Source organism: Ranitomeya imitator, chromosome 1 (assembly GCF_032444005.1).
Source record: "Ranitomeya imitator isolate aRanImi1 chromosome 1, aRanImi1.pri, whole genome shotgun sequence".
NCBI lineage: Eukaryota > Metazoa > Chordata > Amphibia > Anura > Dendrobatidae > Ranitomeya > Ranitomeya imitator.
Window position 1 is genome coordinate 1052687142 of NC_091282.1, and position 16158 is coordinate 1052703299.

Genomic DNA, 16158 nt, shown 5'->3' on the forward strand with positions numbered 1-16158 from the left:
AGAGCAGTGTGGAGATCCAACTCCGGAGAACACTGAGCCATGCCCCCTTAGTAAAGGCAATGCAAATTATCACTAATTAAAAAGGCTCATATATCTAAACCCGTAATGGAGATTTAAAAAAAGAATGCAATGTGTAAGGGAGCCGCTGGAGTTTAGTAAGAGCAAAAACTGGCCACTTTTGAGCTGGCGACAATTCCTCTTTAATACTTACCCACTTGGGCATTTAAAGAAGTTATAAGTTCATCCTAATAGCTTTGATATGCTTTCTAATATGTTATGTGCCAATATTTTACCTCCATCAGCAGTCCTCCAGACCAGTGGCTATTGAGGGATATGGATCATTATTTTGGTGATGATTACATAGGAATAGATATAAACAAATCCATTCTCGCACTCGCACATTAGGTTTTGCCTGCAAAAACTTTCTCGTCTGCCAACATTTGGCACTTTCACTTTTAAAAGGGACCTGTCAGGTCCAATAACATTATTATCCTGCAGAATTAGGCTTAATCTGCAGGTTAATAGCATTATAAAGGTACACGGTGTTAGGGCTAGCGGAACGCACCAAATAATAAGACAGATAGAGTATGGTGCGTTCGCAGCCCCGGGGTCCACCGTGCAGAGATGGAACCTGCTGCCAAGTAATGACGGACTATATGGCGGTACAAAGTGAATACACACATGGGCTAACCTCACCCTGTGTGAAGGAAGCGAACCCTGTTACGTCACAGGGCCGTGGTACCGCACCAAGAGCGCAAGCAACGAGTCTCAGAACTCAATCCCAAGACACAGGATTTGAGTACATAGACCTCATGCGCTCGACACCGCTACTGAGGTGTCAGAGTGACAGCAATAGAAGCACGAGAATGCATGCAGTGCCGCACTGGCGAACGCCACTAACCACCCAGGCTTGGGTCAGGAAAGCGCTGTGAAAGCACAAGGCGCCGCACTGGCGGTCACAGCAATAAGACGCTGTATTGTGTGTTTACGTGCTGATGGCTAAGTCGGGCGCTAGATAGCAAACATACACCTTCCGCGAACAGTCATCCAATAGGGAGGGTTATTTAAAGAGCGACTTTCACTCACAACACACACACATTTACAAATGTACACTAGCGCATGGCCGTGCGGTCATGCGCAGCTTATATAGTTGCAGCACGTTCAGGACCTTCCAATAAAGGACCAATGGGAAGCTGCTACCAAAGTTTTGCCCTTTCAGGACCTTCCTGGAGGACCAATGGGATGTGCTGCAGTACCTGAGCATGTGACCCTCGATCTCCAATGGGAGATCTTGCCCTGGGCATGCTCAGAAAGAGAAAAGCAGGACTTAGCCCCAAAAGCATCTGCTCGCCGCTGCCCAACACTGGCTTCAATGGCAGAAGCAGGAAAAGCAGCAGTAACTCTTTGTACAGAGTGAGACTGAGCAAGACGCTGGGACCGATGTCTCTGCTGAGCAGACTCCACTGCGGCTGGATAAGAATGGGAGACCGCAGCGGAGATGGCTCGAGATTCCCCTTGTGCAGAAGCGGGAACTCGACACCTAACATTACCCCCCTCCTTGGACCTCGCTACGCTCGAAGGCAGCAATGAGCTGTGGGGCCCGAATGTTTTCAGCAGGCTCCCAGGACCTGTCCTCTGGGCCATAACCCTTCCAATCCACCAGATAGAACTTTTTGCCGCGTACCACCTTGCACCCCAAAATAGCGTTCACCTCGTAATCGTCCGTAGACTAACCCGATGTCCCGGCAGATGACTCAGAAAACCGGGACATGTATACGGGTTTCAAGAGGGACACATGAAAGGTGTCGGTGATACCCAAGCGTGGAGGAAGGGCCAGACGGTAGACCACAGGGTTAACCTGTTCAAGGACCTTGAAGGGACCCAAGTAGCGAGGTGCAAACTTAGTGGACTCAACACGCAGCCTGATGTTACGGGCGGAGAGCCACACTAAGTCGCCAGGAGCAAAGGTCGGAGCGGGACGCCGATAAGCATCGGCGGAGGACCTCATTCTCTCCTTGGAGGCCCGAATGGCATCCTGAGTGCGGTCCCAAATGTCCCGTGCCTCCACAGCCCAGTCTGCCACCCTGGAGTCAGCAGAAGACACAGGCATGGGCACAGGGACACGCGGATGCTGGCCGTAATTTAGGAGGAATGGAGTCTGACCGGTGGAGTCGGCTACAGCGTTGTTAAGCGCAAACTCTGCCCACGGTAGCAAGGATGCCCAGTCATCCTGCCTGGCAGAGACAAAATGTCGTAAATATGTGACCAAGGTCTGGTTGGCCCTCTCTACCAACCCATTTGTCTCGGGATGATATGCCGAAGAGAGATTCAACTCAATACTGAGTAGACGACAAAGCTCTCTCCAGAATCGAGACGCAAACTGGGGACCCCGGTCACTAACAATTTTGTCTGGCATACCGTGTAGGCGAAAGATATGTTTGATGAACAAGACAGCCAACGCCCGTGCAGAAGGTAGCCGTGGAAGAGGCACCAAGTGCACCATTTTGGAAAAATGGTCAGTGATCACCCAGATAATGGTGCAGTTACGAGACTTGGGTAAGCCCACCACAAAGTCCATCCCGACCATCTCCCAGGGCCTGTCCGCCACCGGCAGAGGGTAAAGCAAACCAGCTGGCCGTTGCCGAGGGGACTTGTTCTTGGCGCAAGAGACACACACCCGAACATATTCTGCGACATCACGAGCCATATGCGGCCACCAGTATGTCCTCGCCAGTAACTCAGATGTCCTTTTAGAACCAAAATGTCCACCCACCCTGGACGAGTGTGCCCAAGAGAGAACCTCCGGTCGCAAACTGGATGGTACAAAAGTCTTGCCCGGAGGCACAGACTCTAGCGAAACCGGGGCCACAGTTCTCAAGCTCTCGGTGGGGACAACAAGCCTAGGCTCCTCTTCCTCCTCCGCAGATGACACAACGGAGCGAGAGAGAGCGTCGGCCCGAATGTTCTTCTCCCCAGAAAGAAAATTGAAACCGGGAGAAGAATAAGGACCATCTGGCCTGGCGAGAATTCAACCGCTGGGCTGTCTGCAGGTACACCAAATTTTTATGGTCTGTGAAGACTTGGAAGGGAAAACGTGCTCCCTCCAAGAGATGTCTCCACTCCGAGAAAGCCAACTTCATGGCTAGCAACTCCCTGTCCCTGATGGAATAATTCCTCTCTGCTGGTGAGAGGGTCTTAGAAAAGAAGAAGCAAGGATGCTTCCGACCTTGAGCATCCTTTTGGAAGAGGACTGCTCCAGCACCAACAGAAGAGGCATCCACCTCCATGATAAATGGCTTATCAACATCGGGGCGATGTAGGATGGGAGCGCTAGCGAAGTGTGACTTTATGGAGTTAAAGGCCTTGGAGACCTCCTCAGACCACAATTTGGGATTTGCCCCCTTCTTGGTGAGGGCAACCAAGGGAGCTACCAAAGTTGAGAAGTGCGGAATGAACTGGCGATAATAATTAATGAACCCCATAAAGCGCTGCACCGCTTTAAGAGAATGGGGTTCCTGCCAGTCCATCACAGCCTGTAGTTTGGCAGGATCCATAACCAATCCCTGGGCAGAGATGATGTAGCCTAGGAAAGGTAAGGACTCCTGCTCGAACATACACTTCTCCAACTTGGCATAGAGGGAGTTTGCCCGTAGGAGGTCGAAGACTTTGCAAACATCTCTCCGGTGGGAGTCAATATCTGGAGAGTAGATGAGAATATCATCCAGATAGACTACGACCGAGGTGGAAAGCATATCCCGGAAGATGTCGTTCACAAAGTCTTGGAAAATGGCTGGGGCATTACAGAGCCCGAAGGGCATCACCAGATATTCATAGTGCCCATCCCTGGTGTTAAAAGCCGTCTTCCATTCGTCCCCCTCACGGATGCGAATCAGGTTGTAAGCACCCCGCAGATCTAATTTAGTAAATACCCTTGCTCCCCGAAGCCTATCGAAGAGCTCAGATATCAAGGGCAAAGGATACTTATTCTTAACAGTGATGGCGTTAAGACCCCTGTAGTCTATGCATGGACGCAATTCCCCATTCTTCTTCTGCACGAAGAATAACCCTGCCCCAGCAGGTGACACTGACTTCCTAATGAATCCTCTTGCCAGATTTTCCTGGATGTACTGTGACATTGCCTCCGTCTCCGGGAGAGATAACGGATAGACTCGACCCCGGGGAGGCTCAGCACCAGGCAAGAGATCAATAGGACAGTCATAGGGGCGATGGGGCGGAAGGATCTCCGCCGCCTTTTTGGAGAACACGTCTGCATAAGACCAATACTGCTTGGGGAGAGAGGATAGATCTGCGGGTACCTCTGTAGTAGCAACCTGAACGCACTCCCTCTGACACCTACCCCCACAAGATTCGCCCCATCCCAGAATTCTGCCTGAGGACCACTCGATATGAGGAGAGTGGTACTGTAGCCAAGGTATTCCCAACAGGACCTCATCAATTCCCTCAGGAATGACGAGCAGAGATATCATCTCCTGATGAGATGGCGACATGGACAGAGTAAAAGGGATGGTCTGGTGTGTTATCTGTGAGGGCAGTGTCGACCCATTCACCACTCGTACCGTTACTGGTTGAGCTAGCATAACCAGGGGTATTGCGTGACGTTGGGCGAAGGCAGAAGACATAAAATTGCCCTCCGCCCCAGAATCCACGCAGAGCTCTACCGAGTGGGAGAATGAGCCTATAATAATTGTCCCCTTAAAGGACAATTTAGAGGCAAACGTCGCCGTGTCTAGTGTACCTCCACCTACTACCACTAGACGCTGACGTTTCCTCGACCGCTGAGGACATCTGGTGGCTAGATGTCCTGACTGCTGGCAAACATGACAGACCTTGAGTGCACAAGCGGTCCGGGACTTAGATCCCGCTTGTGACACTTCCATGGCCTCATGTGACTCAGGAACCAGGACCGGAGATTCCAGAGGTTTGGCGAAGGTAGGAGCCAGCCGAAACCTCTGCCTACACTGGGCTCGCTCTAACCTCCGCTCGTTAAAACGGAGGTCAATACGAGTGGAGACAGTTATTAACTCCTCCAGTGTGGCAGGAATCTCCCTAGTGGCCAGAGCGTCCTTAACGTGATCAGCCAGGCCCCTCCAAAATATGGGGATAAGGGCTTTATCCGACCAGTCCAGCTCAGAAGCTAAAGTGCGGAATTGGACGGCAAAATGACTGACCAAGGACTCACCCTGAGTTAATGCCAGCAGTTGGAGCGCAGTATCATGGGTGACTTGAGGTCCTAAAAAGACCTGTTTCAGAGTGCTCAGGAACAGCGGAGCACTCTGCACCACATGATCGCCACGCTCCCACAGCGGCGTAGCCCATTCCAACGCCCTGTCCGACAAGAGAGACACTATAAATCCCACCTTAGCCCGCTCTGTGGGAAAACGTGCAGCCAGGAACTTGAGGCGAATAGAGCACTGACTCACGAATCCCCTACAAAATTTGCTATCACCAGAAAATTTTTCTGGCAGCGGGAGGCGAGATAATGTCGGAACAGGGGTGGCAATGGACAAGGTTGCTGCAGCCTCGCTAGCAGCCTGTACAGCAACTGCGGTAACATCCACAGCTGAGGTTGAGCTCTCGAGAGCCGCCAACCTACCCTCCAGCTGCTGGATATACCGCAAGGATTGCTGTTTGTCCGTCATTACTAGCTAGACCCTGGCGCTAGTGTAATGTTAGGGCTAGCGGAACGCACCAAATAATAAGACAGATAGAGTATGGTGCGTTCGCAGCCCGGGGTCCACCGTGCAGAGATGGAGCCTGCTGCCAAGTAATGACGGACTATATGGCGGTACAAAGTGAATACACACATGGGCTAACCTCACCCTGTGTGAAGGAAGCGAACCCTGTTACGTCACAGGGCCGTGGTACCACACCAAGAGCGCAAGCAACGAGTCTCAGAACTCAATCCCAAGACACAGGATTTGAGTACATAGACCTCATGCGCTCGACACCGCTACTGAGGTGTCAGAGTGACAGCAATAGAAGCACGAGAGTGCATGCAGTGCCGCACTGGCGAACGCCACTAACCACCCAGGCTTGGGTCAGGAAAGCGCTGTGAAAGCACAAGGCTCCGCACTGGCGGTCACAGCAATAAGACGCTGTATTGTGTGTTTACGTGCTGATGGCTAAGTCGGGCGCTAGATAGCAAACATACACCTTCCGCGAACAGTCATCCAATAGGGAGGGTTATTTAAAGAGCGACTTTCACTCACAACACACACACATTTACAAATGTACACTAGCGCATGGCCGTGCGGTCATGCGCAGCTTATATAGTTGCAGCACGTTCAGGACCTTCCAATAAAGGACCAATGGGAAGCTGCTACCAAAGTTTTGCCCTTTCAGGACCTTCCTGGAGGACCAATGGGATGTGCTGCAGTACCTGAGCATGTGACCCTCGATCTCCAATGGGAGATCTTGCCCTGGGCATGCTCAGAAAGAGAAAAGCAGGACTTAGCCCCAAAAGCATCTGCTCGCCGCTGCCCAACACTGACTTCAATGGCAGAAGCAGGAAAAGCAGCAGTAACTCTTTGTACAGAGTGAGACTGAGCAAGACGCTGGGACCGACGTCTCTGCTGAGCAGACTCCACTGCGGCTGGATAAGAATGGGAGACCGCAGCGGAGATGGCTCGAGATTCTCCTTGTGCAGAAGCGGGAACTCGACACCTAACACACGGTCACTGTACTGAAAGTGTGGCACCCTGAAAAAAATTAGCTTTATTCTCTCAGGAACCTCCAGCTTTGAGTCATGCGGGCATACGCGGAGCAATTAGTCTCTGCTCACAGCAGTGAGAATGGCAGCTGTAAGCACACTCTGGCAATGATTGACAGTCGGCTCTACAGTGCATCAGTAAAAAGCTGGCTGTCAATCAGTGCCTGGGAGCCAGTGATTGTAATTGCTCCAGGAATGCCTGCATGACTGAAATCCGGCGGCTCCTGGGTGAAATAGAGTTCATTTTCTCCAGGGTCTGCACTTTCAGTACCTTCGTAATTCTAATAACCTGCAGAACAACCTGGTTTAAAGCGACTGATGAATAATTTAGAACCTTTTTAACTTTCACACCCTACAAACGTTTCTGTAAGCATCAGTATCAGTTTGTTCTCAAATTCTTTTCTATTTTGTTGTTTGGGATTATCTATTAAAAGGGGGGAGGAAATAAATCCAAAAAAGATAACCTTTTGTCTTTATTATAAGATTGCTTTATTAAAGTGCAAGGCAAGAAGACAGTGATGACAACAGAGTCATCCAATAGTGCATAAAAACAATTGGTACATACGGGACACTAAGAAATCTGCCTGCCGACCCATAGTAAAAAAAATTAACAGTCATTAGCATATAGTGTCAAAGTTATGAGACCAATAGGGGGCAAAGCCTATGTCACAATAGACCAATGTGCAAAAACGCCATATGTCATACATAGTAATGCGATATTTAACATGTCATTCAGCATAGCATAGTAATGAAAGGCTGTACAAAACAGTAAGAGAAAGAGTTAATACATCACCCCAAAATTGGTACTTGGCAAGTGCAGCGTCTCAGTGTCCGCCCCAACGCGCGTTTCGGAACACCTTCGTCAGGGGGCGCCACCTGACGAAGGTGTTCTGAAACGCGCGTTGGTGGCTTCACAGAGCTTGCTCAGAGCAGGCACTGTAAAGCCTGCAGTGCTGTAAGTCAGATCGGTGATCTGACAGTGTGCTGTGCACACTGTCAGATCACCGATCTGTGATGTCCCCCCATGGGACAAAGTAAAAAAGTTACAAAAAATGTTTCCAAATGTGTAAAAAAGAAAAAAATATTCCTAAATAATGGGAAAAAAAAATATTATTCCCATAAATACATTTCTTTATCTAAATAAAAAAAAAAAAAACAATAAAAGTACACATATTTAGTATTGCCGCGTCCGTAACGGCCCGACCTATAAAACTGGCCCACTAGTTAACCCCTTCAGTAAACACTGTAAGAAGAAAAAAAAAACGAGGCAAAAAACAACGCTTTATTATCATACTGCCGAACAAAAAGTGGAATAACACGCGATCAAAAAGACAGATATAAATAACCATGGTACCGCTGAAAGCGTCATCTTGTCCCGCAAAAAACGAGCCGCCATACAGCATCATCAGCAAAAAAATAAAAAAGTTATAGTCCTGAGAATAAAGCGATGCAAAAATAATTATTTTTTCTATAACATAGTTTTTATCGTATAAAAGCGCCAAAACATAAAAAAAAGATATAAATGAGGTATCGCTGTAATCGTACTGACCCGAAGAATAAAACTGCGTTATCAATTTTACCAAACGCAGAACGGTATAAACGCCTCCCCCAAAATAAATTCATGAATAACTGGTTTTTGGTCATTCTGCCTCACAAAAATCGGAATAAAAAGCGATCAAAAAATGTCACATGCCCGAAAATGTTACCAATAACACTTGGGTATTTTCTATCATATAGACCCCTCAAAATGACTTCAAATGACATGTGGTCCCTAAAAAAAAATGGTGTTGTAAAAACGAGAAATTGCTGGTCAACTTTTAACCCTTATAACTCCCTAGCAAAAAAAAATGTTGGTTCCAAAATTGTGCTGATGTAAAGTAGACATGTGGGAAATGTTACTTATTAAGTATTTTGTGTGACATATCTCTGTGATTTAATTGCATAAAAATTCAAAGTTGGAAAATTGCGAAATTTTCATAATTTTCGCCAAATTTCCGTTTCTTTCACAAATAAACGCAGGTACTATCAAAGAATTTTTACCACTATCATGAAGTACAATATGTCACGAGAAAACAATGTCAGAATCACTGGGATCCGTTGAAGCGTTCCAGAGTTATAACCTCATAAAGGGACAGTGGTCAGAATTGTAAAAATTGGCCCGGTCATTAACGTGCAAACCACCCTTGGGGGTAAAGGGGTTAATAAATAACATTTCCCTCATGTCTGCTTTACATCAGCATCGTTTGTAAAATGTTCTTTTATTTTGTTAGCATTTTAGGAGGTTTAAAAATGTAGCAGTAAATTTAAATTTTTTCTAGGAAATTTACAAAATGTATTTTTTTAGGGACCTATCCAGGTTTGAAGTGCCTTTAGGGGTCTCACATATTGGGAAACCCCCCAAAGTTATACCATTTTAAAAACAGCACCCTCTGAAATATTGAAAATTGCAGTCAGGTAGTTTATTAACTGTTCAGGTGATTTTCAGGAATTAATGCAAAGTGGCATGGCGGAAATTAAAATGTGTATTTTTACCACCTAAATGCCGCTAACTTCTGAACAGGTTACAACAGCCGGCAGACTATAAGGCCGCTATTTGGTCATGAATTGCCGTGACAAATATCAGGACCACACAATCATGATCTGAGGGCACCAATTGGGAAAAAGAGGAAGCCCCCACACTCTGTTAACCATTTACATGATGTAGTCACTATTGACAGCAGCATCTAAGGGGTTAAACAGATTTGGACGGTGCAAACACTGATCGTGGCTGATGCAGCAAGTTGTCAACTATAGTGTCCAGCCAACAGCTGCTGGATTGTCACCTGTATGTGGAGGCTATTCTCTTATATCTCAGGTCAGTTAAAAGACGTATTGGCGGTCATTAAGGGGTTAATGCAATGAAGCGCACTGCTTTTTTGTGTAGCATCATGGGAAAGTCTCAAAAAATCAGTCAAGATATCAGGAAGAGAATTGTCGACTTCCACAAGTCTGGCTCATCGTTGGATAAAATTTGAAGGTACCTGAAGGTGACCCGTTCATCTGTACAAACAATTATACGCAAGTACAAACAAGAAGGGAATGTCCAGCCATCATACCGCTCAGGAAGGAGGCGGGTTCTGTGTCCCAGAAATGAACATGCTTTGTTCTGACATGTGCATATCAACTCAAGAACAAAAGCAAAAGATCTTGTGAAGATGATGGTGGAAGCTGGTAAGTTTGTGTCAGTATCCACAGTGAAACGAGTACTGTATCAGCATGGGCTGAAAGGCCACTCTGCCAGAAAGAAGCCATTACTCCAAAGAAACATAAAAAAGCCAGATTAATGTTTGCAAATGCACACAGGAGCAAAGACCTTAAGTTTTGGAGACATATCCCGTGGTCTGATGAAACTGAAATTGAACTTTGGGGCATAATGACCATTGTTACGTTTGGAGGAAAAAGGAGAGGCTTGGAAGCCTTAGATCACCATCCCAACTGTGAAACATGGGGGTGGCAGCATCATGTTGTGGGGTTGTTTTGCTGCAGGATGGACTGGTGCATTTCACAAAATAGATGGCTTCATGAGAAAAGATTATGTGGCAATACTGAAGCAACAACTCAAGACATCAGCCAGAATGTCAGAGCTTGGGCGGAAATGGGTGTTCCAAATGGACAATGACCCGAAGCATACTGCCAAAATGGTAGCAAAGTGGCTTAAGGATAACAAAGTCAATGTTTTTGAGTGGCCATTACTAAGCCCTGATCTCAACCCAATTGAAAGTTTATGGGCAAAGTTGAAAGGGCAGGTGTTAGCAAGGGGACCTACAATCCAGGATGAGTTACACCAGTTGAGGAATGGGCCCAAACTCCGACCAACCATTGTGAGACACTTGTAGAAGGATATCCCAAACGTTTAACCCAAGTCATTCAGTTTAAGGGCAATGGTTCCAAATATTCATGAAATGTATGTAAACTTTTGACTTTGCAATAAGTAATAAAAATGCCTTAAAATATTCTCTCTCATTATTCTGGAATTTGGCAAATATTAATAACTAGATGGTGGCCCGATTCTAACGCATCGGGTATTCTAGAATATGCATGTCCACGTAGTATAATGCACAGCCCATGTAGTATATTGCCCAACCACGTAGTATATTGCCCAGCTACGCAGTATATTGCCCAGCCACGTAGTATATTCTCCAGCCACGTAGTATATTCGCCAGCCACGTAGTATACAGCACAGAGCCACGTAGTATATTGCCCAGTCACATAGTATGTTGGCCAGTCACGTAGTATATTGCCCAGCCACATAGTATATTGCCCAGACACGTAGGTATACAACACAGCCCACGCAGTATTTAGCAGTGTGGGCACCATATCCCTGTTAAAAAAATAATTAAAATAAAAAATAGTTATATACTCACCCCGGGATCCAGCTGTGTGATGCGGCCGCCATCTTCTATTCCCAGGATGCATTGCGAAATTACCCAGATGACGTAGCGGTCTCGCGAGACCGCTAAGTCTTCTGGGTAAGTTCGCAATGCATCTCTGGGAATGGAAGCTGGCGGCAGACACGAGCGCATCGTCCGACGACGGAAGGTGAGAATAGCAGGTTTTTTGTTTTTTTATTATTTTTAACATTACATCTTTTTATTATTGATGCCGCATAGGCAGCATCAATAGTAAAAACTTGGTCAGACAGGGTTAATAGCAGCAGATACGGAGTGCGTTACCCGCGGCATAACGCGGTCCATTACCGCTGGCATTAACCCTGTGTGAGCGGTGACTGGAGGGGATTATGGAGCGGGGAGTATGGAGCGGGCGCCGGGGACACTGACTGTGGGGAGTATGGAGCGGGCGCTGAGGACACTGACTGTGGGGAGTATGGAGCTGGCGCCGGGGACACTGACTGCGGGGAGTATGGAGCAGGCGCCGGGGACACTGACTGCTGGGAGTGTGGAGCGGGCGCCGGGGATACTGACTGCGGGGAGTATGGAGCGGGCGCCGGGGACACTGACTGCGGGGAGTACGGAGCGGGCGCCGGGGACACTGTCTGCGGGGAGTATGGAGCGGGCGCCGGGGACACTGACTGCGGGGAGTATGGAGCGGGCGCCGGGGACACTGACTGCGGGGAGTATGGAGCGGGCGCCGGGCACTGTGACTGCAGGAGAGTATGGAGTGGGCGGCGGGCACTGTGACTGCAGGGGAGTAGGGGAGGTACTAATCGGACTGTGCCCGTCGCTCATTGGTCGCGGCAGCCATGACAGGCAGCTGGCGAGACCAATCAGCGTCGTGGGAATTCCGTTACGGAAGTTGCCGACAGAAAGACAGAAGTACCCCTTAGGCAATTATATATTACTAGATGGTGGCCTGATTCGAACGCATCGGGTATTCTAGAATATGCATGTCCACGTAGTATATTGCACAGCCCACGTAGTTTTGTAGTATATTGCACAGCCCACGTAGTATATTGCACAGCCCACGTAGTATATTGCACAGCCCACGTAGGATATTGCACAGCCCACGTAGTATATTGCCCAGTGACGTAGTATATTGCACAGCCCACGTAGTATATTGCCCAGCCACGTAGTATATTGCCCAGCCACGTAGTATATTGCCCAGCCACGTAGTATATTGCCCAGCCACATAGTATATTGCCCAGCCACGTAGTATATTGCCAAGCCACGTAGTATATTGCCCAGTGACGTAGTATATTGCCCAGCCACATAGTATATTGCCCAGCAACGTAGTATATTGCCCAGCCACGTAGTACCGTATATTGCCAGCCACGTAGTATATTGCCCAGTGACATAGTATATTGCCCAGACACCTAGTATATTGCCCAGCCCAGTGACGTAGTATATTGCCCATGTATAGTAAAGTAGACAAACGTGTGCACAGCTTGTAGTGTGTGGTGCCCAGGTAGGTTCCAACACCTTAGTAATGTATAATAAAACCTGGCACTCAACTTATATTATGAAAGCGAATTTATTTGTCAGCAACCAAACGTTTCGGTCATTAATCTGACCTTCATCAGTTACTGTAAGTATAAAAAAAAACAAAATATACAGAGAAACAGAAATATATAAAATAAATAAAGTATATACAGGACTGGACTTCCAATATAGAGATGGCATGGTGATATGTTAAGATTGGTACACAATTAGTACAAAGAAAGTACAAAACCGTACAAAAAAACGTATAGAAACAACCAATCTTGGCACAATATAGAAGGAGATGAGACGTGAGTGGCTAGATGATAGAGGGTAGATTACATACCGTATAGTAAGTGGTGTTTATAATAGGTGTATGCCCATGTGAGCAAAAGTGCCCAGCCACGTAGTATATTGCCCAGCGACGTAGTATATTGCCCAGTTACGTAGTATATTGCCTAGTGACGTAGTATATTGCGCAGCCACGTAGTATATTGCCCAGTTATGTAGTATATTGCCTAGTGATGTAGTATATTGCGCAGCCACGTAGTATATTGCCCAGTGACGTAGTATATTGCCCAGTGACGTAGTATATTGCCCAGTGACATAGTATACAGCACAGAGCCACGTAGTATATTGCCCAGTGACGTAGTATATTGCACAGTGATGTAGTATACAGCACAGAGCCATGTAGTATATTGCCCAGTTACGTAGTATATTTCACAGCGACGTAGTATATTGCCCAGTTGCATAGTATATTGCCCAGTGACATAGTATACAGCACAGAGCCACGTAGTATATTGCACAGCGAAGTAGTATACAGCACAGAGCCACGTAGTATATTGGCCAGCCACGTAGTATATTGGCCAGCTACGTAGTATATTGCCCAGCCAGATTTGTCACAGGTTAACAAATAAAAAATAAACATATATTCAACTTTCCGAGGAAGCCCTTGTAGTCCACGGCAGCTTCCGGTCCCAGGGTTGGTATCAGCGCAGGACCTGTGATGACATCGCGGTCACATGACCGTGACGTCATGGCAGGTCTTTCTAGCGCAGGCGCGCAGGGCCTGTAATGACGTCTCGGTCACATGACCGTGACGTCATGGCAGGTCCTTGTCGCGCAGGGCCTGTGATGACATCGCGGTCACATGACCGTGACGTCATGGCAGGTCCTTCTGCCACCGGAACCTGCAACGGAGGATGGCGGCCGGCGCGAGCTGCAACGGAGGGTGAGTATAGCAGGTTTTTTTTATTATTATTATTTTGAACATTACATTTTTTACTATTGATGCCGCATAGGCAGCGTCAATAGTAAAAAGTTGGGGACACACAGGGTCAATAGCGGCGGTAACGGAGTGCGTTACCCGCGGCATAACTCGGTCCGGTAGTGCCGGCATTAACCCTGTGTTAGCGGTGACCGGAGGGGAGTATGCGGGCGACGGGCTCTGACTGCGGGGAGTTAGGAGCGGCCATTTTCTTCCGGACTGTTCCCATCGCTGATTGGTCGCGGCAGCCATGACAGGCAACTGGCGAGACCAATCAGCGAATAAATAACCGTGACAGACAGAAGGACAGACAGACGGAAGTGACCCTTAAACAATTATATAGTAGATTATAGTAATCTTAATTGACCTAAAACGGGAAAGATTTATTCTGATTTCAATTCAGATATTGAGAAAAACATGCAAATGTGTCTTTTTATATAGCTTACGTAAACTTCTGGTATCAAATGTAAATATTTCTTGCGAATAGATTACAGTGATATTTAGTCCTTTAACCGATTCAACCAAGTGATGGTTCTATATGAAGTCAACTATGGCAGTTGGCTACTCTGGCATGTCTGATCCCCAATAGTGATGAGCGAGTATACTCGTTGCTCGGGTTTTCCAGAGCATGCTCAGGTGATCTCCGTGTATTTGTGAGTGCTCGGATGTTTAGTTTTTGTTGACGCAGCTGCATGATTTATGGCAACTAGCCAGACTGAGTACATGTGGGGGTTGCCTGGTTGCTAGGGAATCCCCACATGTATTCAAGCTGCCTAGCAGCCGCAAATCATACAGCTGTGTCAGCAAAAACTAAATCTCCGAGCACTAACAAATACTTGGAGACCACCCAAGCATGGTCTAGAAAACCCGAGCAAAGAGTATACTCGCTCATCGCTAATCCCCAACAATCAATCAATAGCATTAGCATAGGAGCTGCTTTTTAAGATTGCTTTCTAATTTGGCTGTTGAAGCATATGGATGGGGGTTAAGCTTGTTGCCTCTAAGGCACCCAAATGCACAAGTTCCTAGTGGAGTTAGTTGAAACTGTTGACATGCTCCAATTTTTTCTCTTCATGATAAAGCCTTCCACTTTGTTGGGATAAATTTCTTGTCAGACTTTTCAGTTAGCTATTAAAAGGAATCAACCACTGAGGACTCTCAATTCTAAATATTTTTTTGTCAGACTAATCTACTATATAATTGTCTAAGGGTCACTTCCGTCTGTCTGTCTGTCCTTCTGTCACAGTTATTCATTCGCTGATTGGTCTCGCCAGTTGCCTGTCATGGCTGCCGCGACCAATCAGCGACGAGCACAGTCCGGAAGAAAATGGCCGCTCCTTACTCCCCGCAGTCAGTGCCTGTCACCCGCATACTCCCCTCCGGTCACCGCTAACACAGGGTTAATGCCTCCATTACCGCTGCTATTAACCCTGTGTGTCCCCAACTTTTTACTATTGACGCTGCCTATGCGGCATCAATAGTAAAAAATGTAATGTTAAAAATAATAATAAAAAAAAAAACTGCTATACTCACCCTCCGTTGCAGCTCGCGCCGGCCACCATCTTCCGTTGCAGGTTCCGGTGGCAGAAGGACCTGCCATGATGTCACGGTGATGTGACCGCGGCGTCATCACAGGCCCTGCGCGACAAGGACCTGCCATGACGTCACGGTCATGTGACCGCGACGTCATCACAGGTCTTGCGCTAATACCAACCCTGGGACCAGGCGCTACCGTGGACTATAAGGGCTCCCTCGGAAAGGTGAGTATATGTTTATTTTTTATTTTTCCACCTGTGACAAACCTGGCTGGGCCATATACTACGTAGCTGGGCAATATACTACGTGACTGGCCAATATACTACGTGGCTCTGTGCTGTATACTACGTCACTGGGCAATATACTACGTAACTGGGCAATATACTACGTAACTGGGCACTATACTACGTCACTGGGCAATATACTACGTCAGTGGGCAATATACTACGTCACTGGGCAAAGTACTACGTGACTGGCCAATATACTACGTGGCTCTGTGCTGTATACTACGTCACTGGGCAATATACTACGTAACTGGGCAATATATTACGTAACTGGGCAATCTACTACGTCAATGGGCAATATACTACGTCACTGGGCAATATACTACATCACTGGGCAATATACTATGTGGCTGGGCAATATAGTACGTCACTGGGCAATATACTATGTGGCTGGGCAATATACTACGTCACTGGGCAATATACTACGTG

At 47.2% G+C, this 16158-nt stretch overlaps 1 protein-coding gene across 1 annotated transcript in view; it reads left to right on the plus strand.

Moving 5' to 3' along the window:
• Window positions 1–16158, plus strand: part of GUCY1A1 (guanylate cyclase 1 soluble subunit alpha 1) — a 103643-nt gene that overhangs the window by 72947 nt on the left and 14538 nt on the right. The window lies entirely within an intron of this gene.